Raw genomic sequence first — 8448 nt, 5'->3', positions numbered from 1 at the left:
ACCTTTGGAATGCTGACTGCCAGCCAGGCTTAATCGCCTAACATCAGTGCCCAACCTCACTAATGCTCTTGTGGCTGAATGGAGTCCCTGCAGCAATGTTCAACATCTAGTGGAAAGCCTTCCTAGAAGAGTGGAGGCTGTTATAGCAGCAAAGGGGGACGAACTCCATATTAATGCCCATGATTTTGGAATGAGATGTTCAATGAGCAGGTGTCCACATACTTTTGGTCATGTAGTGTATGTTGCATTGCCCAACATTGACAATTATCAAACAAAAGTTCAAATGTATGCCTAAGATTTCTATCTGCCAATGAAAATCATCATAGCTGTTCTCCTCTTGAATCAGACTTCCAGTTCCCCTTGTCAAGTGAAGTCATACAGTATGTTTTTAACAGTTGGGGCAAATAATTTTTCAATTTAGGTAGGGGATGAAATATAATCTTTTGTTTTTATTATCATGAGTTGAATTCCAAGTCACTTCTTGAATTAGACCCCAGACCTGGTGTTTACCCTTGAGTATGTAGTCATAGGAGTTCTCATGGTTGCCCTTTAACTGTGACATCTACTTTTCCCCCTTTGACCCTAACGTGAACACTTGCCTTTCACCTTCCATTAACAACCCATTCATTTGTACCAAATTAAAACTCTCACCCCTCCCTTGTAGTTTTTATGTTGTTTCTTTGTACAAACCCCAGGAAGATACAGTATGCATAAGCAAATCGTTTTTGCTGATTCAACTTGCATTTCGATAAAAGCAAATCCTTTTAGAAAATTAGGAAAGACGACCTTTGTTAGAGTTGTGTAGATTGTAGGGGAGAAAGGGAGTGGGAGAATGGGTGTAGTTCTGTGTTTTGCTTCTTCCCATTCCTTTCTTGTCTTCCTCTTTCATCCCCCTTCCCCATCTTTTTCTGCTCCTCCTTTACAGTCACAACCTCAACATCTGTTAGTCCCACTTTGTGTTGTTACGGACAACTTAAATAATTTCTAACTTGTTAACAATTTCTGCTAGTTAGTTTTTGCTACCATGTGGGGTGTAGCTTGCTTGAGCCTGCTAACTGAGGAGAGTTAATTCACCTGTTTCCATACATGTTTCATTTTTAAACAACTCCTTCGTAAGATAAATGTTTTTAACTAACTGCTTAACTATTTATCTGTACATGGAATTGTATTATTTATTTTTTTCATTCATTGTTTTCTAATCTTTACAGGAAAATGCCACGGGCACTATCTGATGTGTGGAGACATTTCACTGCAGCTAATGTAAAAGGAAAAGCTGTGTACATTTGCAAATACTGTGCCAAATCATATGTGAAGAATGCAACAACGATGCAGAATCATCTGGCCAAGTGCATAAAGTTCACCCAGCGCTCACAAAAAGCAACCTCTGACAAAACTCCCTCTACTTCTATTCAAGGTGAAAATTATGAATCGGACACCTTATCGATAGCAACAGCTCATGGTCCTCCTGGAATCAGAAGTTTTTTTGACTCTGTGGAGGAACGTAGTCAGAGAAATGCTGATAAATATTTTGCTTGAGCTGTGTATGCAACTGGTGCTCACAGGCAATGTGTATTGGAAGTGATTTCTGTATATTCTTTGCCCAGCATACACCCCTCCAACCAGACATGCTTTATCTACTCATTTGCTGGATGCAGAGTTCAAGTGAAGGTCAAGCAAATCATAGAGAAAGCAGACTGTATTGCAATCATCTCTGATGGGTGATTGAATGTTCGTAGGCAAGGAATAACTAACTACATCATCTCTACCCTCAACCAGTATTCTACAAGAGCACAGACACAAGGGACAACAGACACACCGGTCTCTACATTACAGATAAGCTGAAGGCAGTCATCAATGACCTTGGACCACAGAAGGTATTTGCACTGGTGACAGACAATGCTGCGAACATGAAGGCTGCTTGGTCTAAAGTGGAGGAGTCCTACCCTCACATCACACCCATTGGCTTTGCTGCTCATGCATTGAATCTGCTCCTCAAGGACATCATGGCACTGAAAACAATGGATACACTCTACAAGAGAGCCAAGGAAATGGTTAGGTATGTGAAGGGTCATCAAGTTATAGCAGCAATCTACCTCACCAAGCAAAGTGAGAAGAATACGAACACCACATTGAAGCTGCCCAGCAACACCCGTTGGGGTGGTGTTGTCATCATGTTTGACAGTCTCCTGGAGGGGAAGGAGTCTCTCCAAGAAATAGCCATATCACAGTCTGCCGATATGGACAGCACCATCAAGAGGATCCTCCTGGATGATGTATTTTGGGGGAGAGTGGTAAGCAGCCTGAAACCTATTGCAGTAGCCATTGCACGGATTGAGGGAGACAATGCCATCCTGCCTGATGTTCAGACTCTGCTTGCAGATGTAAGAGAAGAAATCCGTACTGCCCTGCCCACTTCACTGTTGCTCCAAGAAGAGGAAACTGCAGTTCTGAAATACATCAAAAAGCGTGAAGACTTCTGCCTGAAGCCCATATACGCCGCAGCATACTTGTTGGACCCCAAGTATGCTGGCAAGAGCATCCTGTCTGCATCCTGCTGGCAAGAGCACCAGTCGCTAGCTGCAGCAAACAGAAAAGACGAGCGACCCAGGGATGTGTGTGCTTTGGGGACCTTTAACAGAATGTGACTGGCAGAACGGGTGTTGTATGTGGAGGATGAGGGCTGCAGTACATCTCAGATAGGGGGGAGTGAGGCCTAAGAGGGTTTTATAAATAAGCATCAACCAGTGGGTCTTACGACGGGTATACAGAGATGACCAGTTTACAGAGGAGTATAGAGAGAAGTGATGTGTCCTATAAGGAGCATTGGTGGCAAATCTGATGGCCGAATGGTAAAGAACATCTAACCGCTCGAGAGCACCCTTTCCTGCCGATCTATAAATGATGTCTCTATAATCTAGCATGGGTAGGATGGTCATCTGAATCAGGGTTAGTTTGACAGCTGAGGTGAAAGAGGAGCGATTACAATAGAGGAAACCAAGTCTAGATTTAACTTTAGCCTGCAGCTTTGATATGTGCTGAGAGAAGGACAGTGTAGCGTCAGGCCATACTCCCAAGTACTTGTTACTCCCAAGTACTTGTATGAGTTGACTACCTCGAGCTCTAAACCCTCAGAGGTAGTAGTCACACCTGTGGGGAGAGGGGCATTCTTCTTACCAAACCACATGACATTGTTTTGGAGGTGTTCAGAACAAGGTTAAGGGTAGAGGAAGCTTGTTGGACACTAAGAAAGCTTTGTTATAGAGCATTTAATACAAAATCCGGGGAGGGGCCAGATGAGTATAAGACTGTGTCATCTGCATATAAATGGATGAGAGAGCTTTCTACTGCCTGACACGGAACCCAAACCGGCTGTGCGACGTGATCACGTCACGCAGGTTAAAATATCAAAACAAACTCTGAACCAATTACATTAATTTGGGAACAGGTTAAAAAAGCATTAAATATTTATGTCAATTTAGCTAGCCAGCTTGCACTTGCTTGCTAATTTGTCCTATTTAGCTACCTTGCTGTTGCTAGCTAATTTGTCCTGGGATATAAACATTGAGTTGGTATTTTTCCTGAAATGCACAAGGTCCTCTAGTCTGACAATTAATCCTCACATAAAATGGTCAACCAAATTGTTTCTAGACATCTCTCCTCCTTCCAGGCTTTTTCTTCTCTTGACTTTATATTGCAATTGGCAACTTTCATAAATTAGGTGCATTACCGCCACTGACCTCGTTAGTCTTTCAGTCACCCACGTGGGTATAACCAATGAGGAGATGACACATGGGTACCTGCTTCTATAAACCAATGAAGAGATGGGAGAGGCAGGACTTGCAGCGCGATCTGCGTCACAAATAGAACTGACTTCTATTTAACCCTTGGCAACGTAGACACTCGTTGGCACGCGCGAGCAGTGTGGGTGCAATAATTGAATAACTTAGATTTCTACATTTATTTTGCAACGCTCGCGCATGAGACGCGAGCGGTGTAGTCAGCCTGTGAGCTATGTTGTTGATGTAAATTGAGAAGAACGTGGGGCCTACGATTGAGCCTTGGGGTACTCCCCTTTGCAACTGATAAAACTTTTATTTCTTGGGGAAAGAGCATTATTTGTGTGAGCCTAGCTTCTTTTTTTTATGGCAGGAAAATTTGCACTGACACTTAATGTTAGCTTGATGGCTATTAGTTTTACCAATCTATATGACGCAATGTTATTTGCAATTGTAAAAAATATACTTTAGGTCTGCCACCTGCATGGTGCAAAGGACTGTTTAATTTGCACCTAGTAAGAATGTTTCATTTTGTGAGAACCTGGTTCATGTGAACGTATACAAGTTTAATATTCTTCATATAGTCACTTAGATAGTAAATGTCAATTTCTCTTTTTTCTACTAATGCCAGGGGAATCTGTAATATTTTGAAAAGGAAATGTTTATTTTTGTATTATAAGGGTAAGAGTGCCAACTTTTATTTCATTTAAGAAACTCATTCCTGTTCCACAGATACTGCGTTTTGGAAGTGTCAATGGGGGAATGATATTTGGCTTTCATTTGGTACCAATCGGTCAGCAGCTATTTTAAAAGGCAACTTTAAGGGTCATTGTAAGGGGTGCGTAACTGGTGGCAGGGAAGTCAGAAGTAGGAGAGCAGAACTAGGTAAAAGCAGTTTAATTGCAAAACCAACGGCATAAAGAATAACCAACATGGGTACAAAACCCGCCGCGCACCAGTAAACATGTGCACAAGCACTTACAACAAACAATTCCACGCAAAGACATGGGGGGAACAGAGGGTAAAATACACAACAGTTAATGAGGGAAATGAGAACCAGGTGTGTAGGAAAACAAGACAAAACAAATGGAAAATGAAAAGTGGATTGACGATGGCTAGAAGACCGGCGACGCCGACCGCCGCCCGAACAAGGAGAGGAACCGACTTCGGTGGAAGTCGTGACAGTCATACTGAGTCATGAAGCAGATAATACAGTGAGATGGATTAGGCTGTTGGTAGATGTCAACCACATTCATTTCATTGTTGTAAATACTTATGCTACCAATAACAAGTCAAGAAACGGTATTTTATTTAGAGACATTGAGAGGAAAATAACTAAAATGATGTCAAAATTTCCATTGGCCAAAGTAATATGGGGTGGAGATTTTAATACAGTATTACATGATAATCTAGATAGATGGCCTCCTAAGGATAGCAATTCTGTTTGTGAGATAAGGATTATTTGTCTAAGGTTAGGTGTTCTAGATATTTGGAGCCATAAGAACCCAGATAAGATTATGTTTACATGGAGTACCAAAGATTTATCTATACAATCCCGTATTGATTTCTGGCTGATATCTGAAGATATGCTGACAAGGTTGATACAGTCTCAGTTGAACCATCAATTTTAACAGACCACAAAGGGATTTCAACAAAGATAAATATGCATGCTTTGTCAACAAAAAAAGTTAGTTAAGGTTACTGGAAAATTAATAAGACTTTACTAGAGAATGAAGTATTTAAGAAGGAAGTATCAGGAATTATTGATAAATATTGGAATCGTGCGTGTGTTATGAATACGTTTGGAAGTTACTGGGAGCTAATGACATTTTGGCTATTTCAATGGGGAAAGAAATTGCTCGTGCCAAGAGAGAGAAAGAATATGACACCATAAAGGGAATAATGGATTATACAAAAAAAAAAGATCTAACTAATCAGAAATTACTGGAGTTATCATCACTGCAAATGCAGTTAGACTGTATCTACGAGGAAAAGGCCCGGGGAGCTTTTGTAAGATCAAGACTAAATGGATGGAAGAGGGAGAGAGAAATACAAAATATTTCTTTAATTTAGAAAAAAGGGCAGGCAAAATGACTCCATATGTAAATGAATTATCAATAATACTCCCAATGAAAATCCAAAAGAAATCTCTCAGCATGTTGCCCAGTTTTATCAGAATCTGTATACATCAGTATACATCAGCCCAGTCCAAGTTTTGGCGTACTTCCAATTTGGATTCTTTCTTAGACAATGTAGCAAACATTGCTAAGGCGATAGATAATGATTTCAGGGATTTTTGTGATAAAAGATTGTATTAAAAACCTTAAGGACAATAGGTCCTCTGGAAATGATGGTTTAATAAGCGAGTTCTATAAAACATTCAATGATCAATTGAGAAAGGGGAGTTACCGGCTTCCTTAAAGCAAGGTGTAATTACTTTGATTCCCAAACCTAATAAGGATAGTCTTTATATAGACAACTGGAGGCCCATTAGCCTGTTGAATAATGATGGAAGTGATTTGCCCTTGTATTTGCTAAGAGGTTGAAACAAGGCTTACATCATATAATTGAAGAACAATCTAGTTTTATGCATGGTCAACACATTAGTAATAACATCAAGTTGATCTTAGATATAATTGACTATAATGACCTCATCCTTGATGATAGCTTTCTTATGTTTGTTGATTTTTATAAAGCTTTTGACACTGTAGAACATGAGTTTATGTTCAAAGCAATACGTTTTTGGAGGTTTGGTGACTTTTTTTTAAAGCAGTCCAAACTTTATAGTGGTTGTACTAGCTCTGTGAAATTAGCTCACGGGACAACCCAAAGATTTAATATTGGGCGTGGCATTAGGCCGGGCTGCCCAATTATGGCTCTTCAAAGTTTCAGCACTTGGCAAGGAATTTAAATTATGTCAACTGGCTGATGATACCTCCATATTTTTGAGAGACAGGAATGAGGTTTCTAAAGCAGTTTCCTGTATTGAAGACATTTCCTTAGTTTCAGGTTTGAAAATGAATATCAATAAGTCAGTCTTATTTCCACTCAAGGACTGTGTTTTACAGGAAGTATATGGAATCCCAATTAAAGATAAGGTAACTTATCTTGGAATTGTTATTAAAAAAAAACAAAGGAGTGAATTAAACTTTAACCCCATTATTGAGAAAACAAAGAAGAAATTGAACCTCTGGTTACTGAGAGATATTTCATTATATGGTCAGGTTTTATTGTCCAAAGCTGAAGGGTTATCCAGATCGATTTATGTCTCGTTATCACTTGACTTACCCCCTAAAATTGTAAAGGGACGTAGATAAGACTCTTTATAATTTTACTTGGAGGAACAAGCCTCACTATCTACGGAAATATATTCTCAGTAATACCCAAGAACAAGGAGGTCTTGATGTTTTAGATTTCAATACTCTAAATAATACCAAATTAATGTTGGTTTTAAGTTTTGGCGTACTTTTCTTAGCGGATGTACAATCATCGCGAATTATATTATGGGGCGTTCAAGCCCGATGTGAACATAATTGTACACTCGCAAACTCGGATCAAAAAACGAGGGTTGAGGGGTTTACGTTGTCAACTTCCCTTGCTTAGGGACCAACGGCGAAGATGGCCGTGGGGATTCCCCCCAAGGGGAGTGGAGGAGAGTGTCTTTTATGAGTTTGAAACGCAGCCTCTGTGTCAGCAATGTGGAGTTCTGGGAAAAGCAGAACATGTGCCTAGTCTTGGCATGTGCACTCCAGACAACAGTTTGCGGATGGAGTGCGAGTAGGCAATATAGGCTACATGATGAGATTATTATGGATAACAGGGAGAATATTTGTATTTGTCAAACGCAGTCAAGCATCACTCATGTCACCAGAATAAGACCCTCGACATTTATTGGAAAGGAGTATCAAGATCACCGTGCACTTTCAACACCCTGTGAAATTCATCATAACTTTTCATCTGTAGCCTAATAAACTGCATGCTTCCCTTCGTCATAGTGGGAGGACCACACAACATATCATCGTGTGACTCGATATGATGGTTATTATATCAATATTTGCGCATAAAGGCGTTTCCACCACCATTTCAAGATCCCACCATATCATGTCAAACTAAGAAATTCTGTCCGCAGGAAATGCATTTATAAAATTGTATCGAAACTCCTGTTTCCATTACAGTTGTCTTGATATTTTTTATTCGGTATGACTACTCACATAAAAACTGTGGAGGGAAACGTGGTTATTGACAGTATTTCCCAAATGAATATTTTTCTTGGCCAGTTGCTGTAGAGAAGACCCAAATAGGACAAAAATACGATACCCAGGATATGACTGCTTTTACAGCACAAAACAGCAAATGGTAAATTCAGTTACTAGTATCTGCTGCAAGGACTACTTTGTATTGAACGTTATGGGTTCATATACATCATTGAACTTGACTTATCTATAGGTTTTGCTCATATACAGTATTTTGCTATGGGCTCTTTCCATGGGTATAGCACAACCAAACATGCTCCTTCACAGACGTATTTCCATTCACGAGATAAGAATGCGGCTTTCAAATAATGTTGTATTGCACAACATTCAAGAGGCTCAAGTTCAAATCGGCCATGCATGGCCAGAGCTTGTGTAGGTTTTAAATTTGTTTTCAGTAGCAAACCACGCCCATTTTAGAC

This window comes from Salmo salar, chromosome ssa05, assembly GCF_905237065.1.
Source record: "Salmo salar chromosome ssa05, Ssal_v3.1, whole genome shotgun sequence".
In the NCBI taxonomy this organism is placed as follows: domain Eukaryota; kingdom Metazoa; phylum Chordata; class Actinopteri; order Salmoniformes; family Salmonidae; genus Salmo; species Salmo salar.
The sequence above is the reverse complement of the archived record's forward strand: the minus strand, read 5'-3'. Positions refer to the sequence as shown.